This window comes from Salvelinus alpinus, chromosome 29, assembly GCF_045679555.1.
Source record: "Salvelinus alpinus chromosome 29, SLU_Salpinus.1, whole genome shotgun sequence".
Taxonomy (NCBI): domain Eukaryota; kingdom Metazoa; phylum Chordata; class Actinopteri; order Salmoniformes; family Salmonidae; genus Salvelinus; species Salvelinus alpinus.
This window is the reverse complement of record NC_092114.1, coordinates 7094472-7102732: the sequence shown is the minus strand read 5'-3', so window position 1 is coordinate 7102732 and position 8261 is coordinate 7094472. Positions and strand designations below refer to the sequence as shown.

General features: G+C 43.0%; 1 long non-coding RNA gene across 2 annotated transcripts; it reads left to right on the top strand.

The window, feature by feature from the left end:
- Positions 1-5228: 5228 nt before the first annotated feature.
- Positions 5229-8027, top strand: LOC139558814 (uncharacterized). 2 transcript variants are annotated; one of them, XR_011671648.1, is made up of 3 exons: positions 5229-5644; positions 6651-6774; positions 7063-8027. It is a non-coding gene; the product is annotated as an uncharacterized lncRNA (long non-coding RNA). The 2 variants fall into 2 exon arrangements; XR_011671647.1 differs by having other exon boundaries at positions 6606-6774.
- Positions 8028-8261: the final 234 nt, after the last annotated feature.

Below are 8261 nucleotides of genomic sequence, written 5' to 3'. Positions count from 1 at the left end.
TTGGAAAGGTACACACCTGTCTATATAAGGTCCTACAGTTGACAGTGCACGTCAGAGCAAAAATCAAGTCATAAACTGGAAGGAATTGTCCGTAGAGCTCCGAGACAGGATTGTGTTGATGCACAGATCTGGGAAAGTGTAGCAAAAAAGTTCTGCAGCATATAAGGTCCCCAAGAACACAGTGGCCTCCATCATTCTTAAATGGAAGAAGTTTGGAACCACCAAGATACTTCCTAGAGCTGGGCGCCCAGCCATACTGAGCAATCGAGGGAGAAGGGCCTTGGTCAGGAAGGTGACCAAGACCCCGATGGTCACTCTGACAGATCTCCAGAGTTCATCTGTGGAGATGGGAGAACCTTCCAGAAGGGCAACCATCTCTGCAGCACTCCACCCATCAGGCCTTTATGGAAGAGTTGCCAGACAGAAGCCACTCCTCAGTAAAAGGCACATGACAGCCCGCTTGGTTTGCCAAAAGGCACCTAAAGGACTCTCAGACCATGACAAAAAAGATTCTCTGGTCTGATGAAACCAAGATTGAACCCTTTGGCCTGAATCCCTAGCATCATGTCTGGAGGAAACCAGGCACCATCCCTACGGTGAAGCATGGTGGTGGCAGCATCATGCTGTGGGAATGTTTTTCAGCAGCAGGGACTGGGAGACTAGTCAGGATCGAGGGAAAGATGAACGGAGAAAAGTACAGAGAGATCATTGATGAAAACCTGCTCCAGAATACTCAGGTCCTCAGACTGGGGCGAAGGTTCACCTTCCTATACGACAATGACCCTAAGCACACAGCCAAGACAACGCAGGAGTGGCTTCGGGACAAGTCTCTGAATGTCCTTAAGCGACCCAGCCAGAGCCCAGACTTGAACCCGATCGAACATCTCTGGAGAGACCTGAAAATGGCTGTGCAGCGACGCTCCCATCCTAACCGACAGAGCTTGAGAGGATCTGCAGAGAAGAATGGGAGAAACTCCCCAAATACAGGTGTGCCAAGCTTGTAGCGTAATACCCAAGAAAACTCGACACTGTAATAGCAGCCAACGGTGCTTCAACAAACTACTGAGTAAAGGGTCTGAATAATTATGAAAATCTGATATTCCGTTTATTATTTGCTAAAAAATAAAAAATAAAAATATTTTTGTCATTATGGGGTATTGTGTAAAGATTGATGAGTGGGAAACAAACAATTTAATACATTTTAGAATAAGGCTGTAACGTAACAAAATGTGGAAAAAGTCAATGGGTCTGAATACTTTCCAAATACACTGTATTTGTATTATTTGTGTTCCCTGAACACAAGACAAACTATTGATACACATGGTAATTTACCCCAGGACAAACTCCCAGTCCTATTGATACACATGGTAATTTACCCCAGGACAAACTCCAAGTCCTATTGATACACATGGTAATTTACCCCAGGACAAACTCCCAGTCCTATTGATACACATGGTAATTTACCCCAGGACAAACTCCCAGTCCTATTGATACACATGGTAATTTACCCCAGGACAAACTCCCAGTCCTATTGATACACATGGTAATTTACCCCAGGACAAACCCCCAGTCCTATTGATACACATGCTAATTTACCCCAGGACAAACTCCCAGTCCTATTGATACATATGGTAATTTACCCCAGGACAAACTCCCAGTCCTATTGATACACATGGTAATTTACCCCAGGACAAACTCCCAGTCCTATTGATATACATGGTAATTTACCCAAGGACAAACTCCCAGTCCTATAGATATACATGGTAATTTACCCCAGGACAAACTCCCAGTCCTATTGATACATATGGTAATTTACCCCAGGACAAACTCCCAGTCCTATTGATACATATGGTAATTTACCCCAGGACAAACTCCCAGTCCTATTGATACATATGGTAATCTACCCCAGGACAAACTCCCAGTCCTATTGATACATATGGTAATTTACCCCAGGACAAACTCCCAGTCCTATTGATACATATGGTAATTTACCCCTGGACAAACTCCCAGTCCTATTGATACACATGGTAATTTACCCCAGGACAAACTCCCAGTCCTATTGATACACATGGTAATTTACCCCAGGACAAACTCCCAGTCCTATTGATACATATGGTAATTTACCCCTGGACAAACTCCCAGTCCTATTGATACACATGGTAATTTACCCCAGGACAAACTCCCAGTCCTATTGATACATATGGTAATTTACCCCAGGACAAACTCCCAGTCCTATTGATACACATGGTAATTTACCCCAGGACAAATTCCCAGTCCTATTGATACACATGGTAATTTACCCCGGGACAAACTCCCAGTCCTATTGATACACATGGTAATTTACCCCAGGACAAATTCCCAGTCCTATTGATACACATGGTAATTTAGCCCAGGACAAACTCCCAGTCCTATTGATACATATGGTAATTTACCCCAGGACAAATTCCCAGTCCAATTGATACATATGGTAATTTACCCCGGGACAAACTCCCAGTCCTATTGATACATATGGTAATTTACCCCAGGACAAACTCCCAGTCCTATTGATACATATGGTAATTTACCCCTGGACAAACTCCCAGTCCTATTGATACACATGGTAATTTACCCCAGGACAAATTCCCAGTCCTATTGATACACATGGTAATTTACCCCAGGACAAACTCCCAGTCCTATTGATACATATGGTAATTTACCCCTGGACAAACTCCCAGTCCTATTGATACACATGGTAATTTACCCCAGGACAAACTCCCAGTCCTATTGATACATATGGTAATTTACCCCAGGACAAACTCCCAGTCCTATTGATACACATGGTAATTTACCCCAGGACAAATTCCCAGTCCTATTGATACACATGGTAATTTACCCCGGGACAAACTCCCAGTCCTATAGATACACATGGTAATTTACCCCAGGACAAATTCCCAGTCCTATTGATACACATGGTAATTTACCCCAGGACAAACTCCCAGTCCTATTGATACATATGGTAATTTACCCCAGGACAAATTCCCAGTCCAATTGATACATATGGTAATTTACCCCGGGACAAACTCCCAGTCCTATTGATACATATGGTAATTTACCCCAGGACAAACTCCCAGTCCTATTGATACATATGGTAATTTACCCCTGGACAAACTCCCAGTCCTATTGATACACATGGTAATTTACCCCGGGACAAACTCCCAGTCCTATTGATACATATGGTAATTTACCCCAGGACAAACTCCCAGTCCTATTGATACATATGGTAATTTACCCCTGGACAAACTCCCAGTCCTATTGATACACATGGTAATTTACCCCGGGACAAACTCCCAGTCCTATTGATACATATGGTAATTTACCCCAGGACAAACTCCCAGTCCTATTGATACACATGGTAATTTACCCCAGGACAAATTCCCAGTCCTATTGATACACATGGTAATTTACCCCAGGACAAACTCCCAGTCCTATTGATACACATGGTAATTTACCCCAGGACAAACTCCCAGTCCTATTGATACACATGGTAATTTACCCCAGGACAAACTCCCAGTCCTATTGATACACATGGTAATTTACCCCAGGACAAACTCCCAGTCCTATTGATACACATGGTAATTTACCCCAGGACAAACTCCCAGTCCTATTGATACATATGGTAATTTACCCCAGGACAAACTCCCAGTCCTATTGATACATATGGTAATTTACCCCAGGACAAACTCCCAGTCCTATTGATACACATGGTAATTTACCCCAGGACAAACTCCCAGTCCTATTGATACACATGGTAATTTACCCCTGGACAAACTCCCAGTCCTATTGATACACATGGTACATTTACTACGCAGCAGACCTGTTCCCAACAGGTTGAGGTCAGCTCGGGTTCTGCTGTTAACATTTTATTTTGTGGTTTAAAAACCAATACGCAACAAATTGCATTGGTAATCAATAAGGATATTAATCTGAAATGGCTTATTTCAATACAGTCAATATGGACTTTCCAGGTCTTCACCTGATTACTAGCAGATGATCTATATTCACACATTGCTACTGTATGTCAAAGAGGATGAAAAGCTAGATGACGTTACACATTTTTGTCATTTCGCAGATGGTCTTATTCAGAGCAATTTACAGGGCACATCAAAAGATTGTTCTCCTAGTCAGCTCAGGGATTCGAATCAGCCACCATACTGGCCCAACGCTCTTAACCCTTAGGCTAACTGCCACCATGAAGAGCACTGCTCATTTTTGTCCTTAATTTGGTTTCATAAGAAAGGACATATTGTATGTCTATGGAAGCCAGACAACAGACATAAGTATCTAGTCTCATATTTGGGTATATATTATTTTCCCCCTTCCAGCGACAATTCCACAATATGAGAAACATCCACTTCACAGAACAAAATGTATATTTACCCCCGGTATGGGTAAACCAATCATTTAAATTTTGACTGTGTGGAGTCTTTAAAGATGCTAAAACAAGCTTTGAAAATTAAATGGTTTTGCTCCGCAGCGCCAGCGAATGAAACGTGCCAGCTTAGCCTGCAGGGAGTTACACTGCAGCAGTAGTCAGAGCGCATTAGACAGAAACAATTGATCAAAACATACTAATTAATCTATGTGTTTTACATATATTCATTTCCTGCATCAAATATTGATGACAATAAACACATTTCTTTTTCAAATGAGGAAGAGGCTATCAAATATTTCTGACACACACCTCATTAAGGGAAAGAAGCCGAGAAACCTGGAAACCATGTGTTTGAAGTATTTCATACCATTCCATCTATTTCGTCATTACGAGCCCGTTGTCACCAATTAAGGTGCCACCAAGCCATTATAGTTGGAAGTGATTTGATAAATCATTGACAAGGTGAGGTGTGGCTGGCATAGCCTTGGTTGTTGCATTTTGACTATGAATAAAGCTATGACCTATGACATTTTTAAAGATTTAAAGATGTTCAGGTATATCTAACAGTATCTTTTATCAGTAGGGCTAATTCATTATTAAAACAGGCATTTGTTCATGGATATTGAGCTGAGAGATCCTAAATGAAGTAGCGTCAGCCTTGATATGATGGGCTTTACCATGCCGACTTTGTTGGTAATTAATTGTACAAACACCAGAGGGCGGTTGGCCCTCATTGATATCAGAAAGTACGAGCTGACGCCAGCTCCCGAAGATGTTGTAGTCACGTGGGTCGCGCTTCAGACAGGCTAATCAGAAAGTGACGGAAAAGCCAAAATATCACTTGTTAGGTTGTCTTTCCCAACTTTAGGTAACTTCTATTTGAGGTTCAACCGCACTATCTAGCCTACCTCTTTAAATCATCAATTAATATATAAACTCAAAACCCTAACATTTCACAAACACATACTATGGACAGAAAGACTGTCACTAAAGGAGTAAACCATATTTGGCCAAGGTAATGGCCGACCCTCGTCCAACCTGTAGATACTTAACCTGCAAATAAATGGGCTACTTGAAGTGAAGTTTACTTATTAGTCCCATCGCTCCACAGGGAATATAGGCCATCGACAACTCTCCATAGCACTCCGTTCTGGGCAGTCTTCTCCAGGGGGCTGATTTATCAAAGGTGAATGCGCACAAAAAAAAGACGACTGCGCCAGTTTTCGCGCGAAGGTTAGTATTTATCCATTTTGAACTTGAAGGGAAAGTATATATACTATTCTAAGCTAGGATATTGATTGTTTTAAGATGGTCAAACTAAGGATCATTTAGATATTGGATTTAGAATATTAGGACCCGTATAACAAAAATAGTACACAATTTGAAGAAACATTGAATTTGGCCTTACTGCTATGAGCCCATAGAAACGCATTGAATAACAGATTCATACATGGAAAACAGAGTCCCCCAAAAATCTAAAGGAAGTTTGTTTTGAAGGTGTCTGTCCCCTCACATTGAGGATGTCAAGTTGTTGACCGACCTTGGTACTGCAGGCGTTGTTTCCAGAAAACGGGATCCCTGATTATAGTGAATGGGGAAATAGCTATCTTCGTGCTTCATATTCGTCGATATTTTTTTTATACAATCATGGTACCAATAATTGCTTCTATTTCACCAGATGTATGTCCTTGAACCGATTACTTTATAAAGACAATTTCGTGGGTTATGACAGCCTGCAGTACCTCGGTTGGCCTTCAAATTGAGATACTGTTAAGGCAAGGGCTGATTTCAAGGTTTTACTGTTAACCTACAAAGCGTTACATGGGCTTGCTCCTACCTATCTTTCCGAGTTGGTCCTGCCGTACATACCTACACGTACGCTACGGTCACAAGACGCAGGCCTCCTAATTGTCCCTAGAATTTCTAAGCAAACAGCTGGAGGCAGGGCTTTCTCCTATAGATCTCCATTTTTATGGAATGGTCTGCCTACCAATGTGAGAGACGCAGACTCGGTCTCAACCTTTAAGTCTTTACTGAAGACTTATCTCTTCAGTGGGTCCTATGATTGAGTGTAGTCTGACCCAGGAGTGTGAAGGTGAACGGAAAGTCTCTGGAGCAACGAACTGCCCTTGCTGTCTCTGCCTGGCCGGTTCCCCTCTCTCACTGGGATTCTCTGCCTCTAACCCTATTACAGGGGCTGAGTCACTGGCTTACTGGTGCTCTTTCATGCCGTCCCTAGGAGGGGTGCGTCACTTGAGTGGGTTGAGTCACTGACGTTATCTTCCTGTCTGGGTTGGCGCCCCCCCTTGGGTTGTGCCGTGGCGGAGATCTTTGTGGGCTATACTCGGCCTTGTCTCAGGATGGTAAGTTGGTGGTTGAAGATATCCCTCTAGTGGTGTGGGGGCTGTGCTTTGGCAAAGTGGGTGGGGTTATATCCTTCCTGTTTGGCCCTGTCCGGGGGTATCATTGGATGGGGCCACAGTGTCTCCTGAACCCTCCTGTCTCAGCCTCCAGTATTTATGCTGCAGTAGTTTATGTGTCGGGGGCTAGGGTCAGTTTGTTATATCTGGAGTACTTCTCCTGTCTTATCCGGTGTCATGTGTGAATTTAAGTATGCTCTCTCTAATTCTCTCTCTTTCTTTCTCTCGGAGGACCTGAGCCCTAGGACCATGCCTCAGGACAACCTGGCATGATGACTCCACCTGGCCGTGCTGCTCCTCGTTTCAACTGTTCTGCCTGCGGCTATGGAACCCTGACCTGTTCACCGGACGTGCTACCTGTCCCAGACCTGCTGTTTTCAACTCTCTAGAGACCGCAGGAGAGGTAGAGATACTCTTAATGATCGGCTATGAAAAGCCAACTGACATTTACTCCTGAGGTGCTGACTTGCTGCACCCTCGACAACTACTGTGATTATTATTATTTGACCATGCTGGTCATTTATGAACATTTTAACATCTTGGCCATGTTCTGTTATAATCTCCACCCGGCACAGCCAGAAGAGGACTGGCCACCCCTCATAGCCTGGTTCCTCTCTACGTTTCTTCATAGGTTTTGGCCTTTCTAGGGAGTTTTTCCTAGCCACCGTGCTTCTACACCTGCATTGCTTGATGTTTGGGGTTTTAGGCTGGGTTTCTGTACAGCACTTTGAGATATCGGCTGATGTACGAAGGGCTTTATAAATACATTTGATTGATTGATTGAGATACTCCGTGAGAGGGGGCAGCACTGAGCTGGCCTGCAACGTCAGTTTTTAGAGTAGCTCAAACTGTGCATGCAATGTTTCTCTCACGAATGTACATGTTGTTTTGCTCTAGGATGCCAACAAGCCTCACAAGACTCGCCTGGAGGTATCCCGGTACCAGTTTAAAAAAATGAATGGAAGGATATATGGAAGTAGTTTAGTGCCAAGAAAAAGGGTTTAAATCACTAACAAAGAGGCTGCTGCCTACATAGACTCGAATCATTGTCCACTGTAATAAATGGATCACTAGTTACTTTAAATAATTCCACTTAAATGTTTCAATAGAACATCAATCTTACAGAATGTGTAGCCAGTGTTTACAATGTTGCTGCAAAAGATTAAAACATTCTGCTCACACCAACAGAAATGTGATCATTTGCCATTGCGCTTTTTTTTTTAAAAGCAGATTATGGCGTTGTGGTTCCCATCATGTGAATGCAGGGTTTTTCTAGGGAGGGGTTATAGTATTCTGTGAATGAAAGCATGCGTATATGTTGCACAAGACAGTTTGATAAATCCTAATAATTTGTTGCCTATGCAAATCCTAGAATCTCCACGCACGCAGTTGATAAGGGCCCCCAGCTGTTTACACCCCATGCTGGTTTT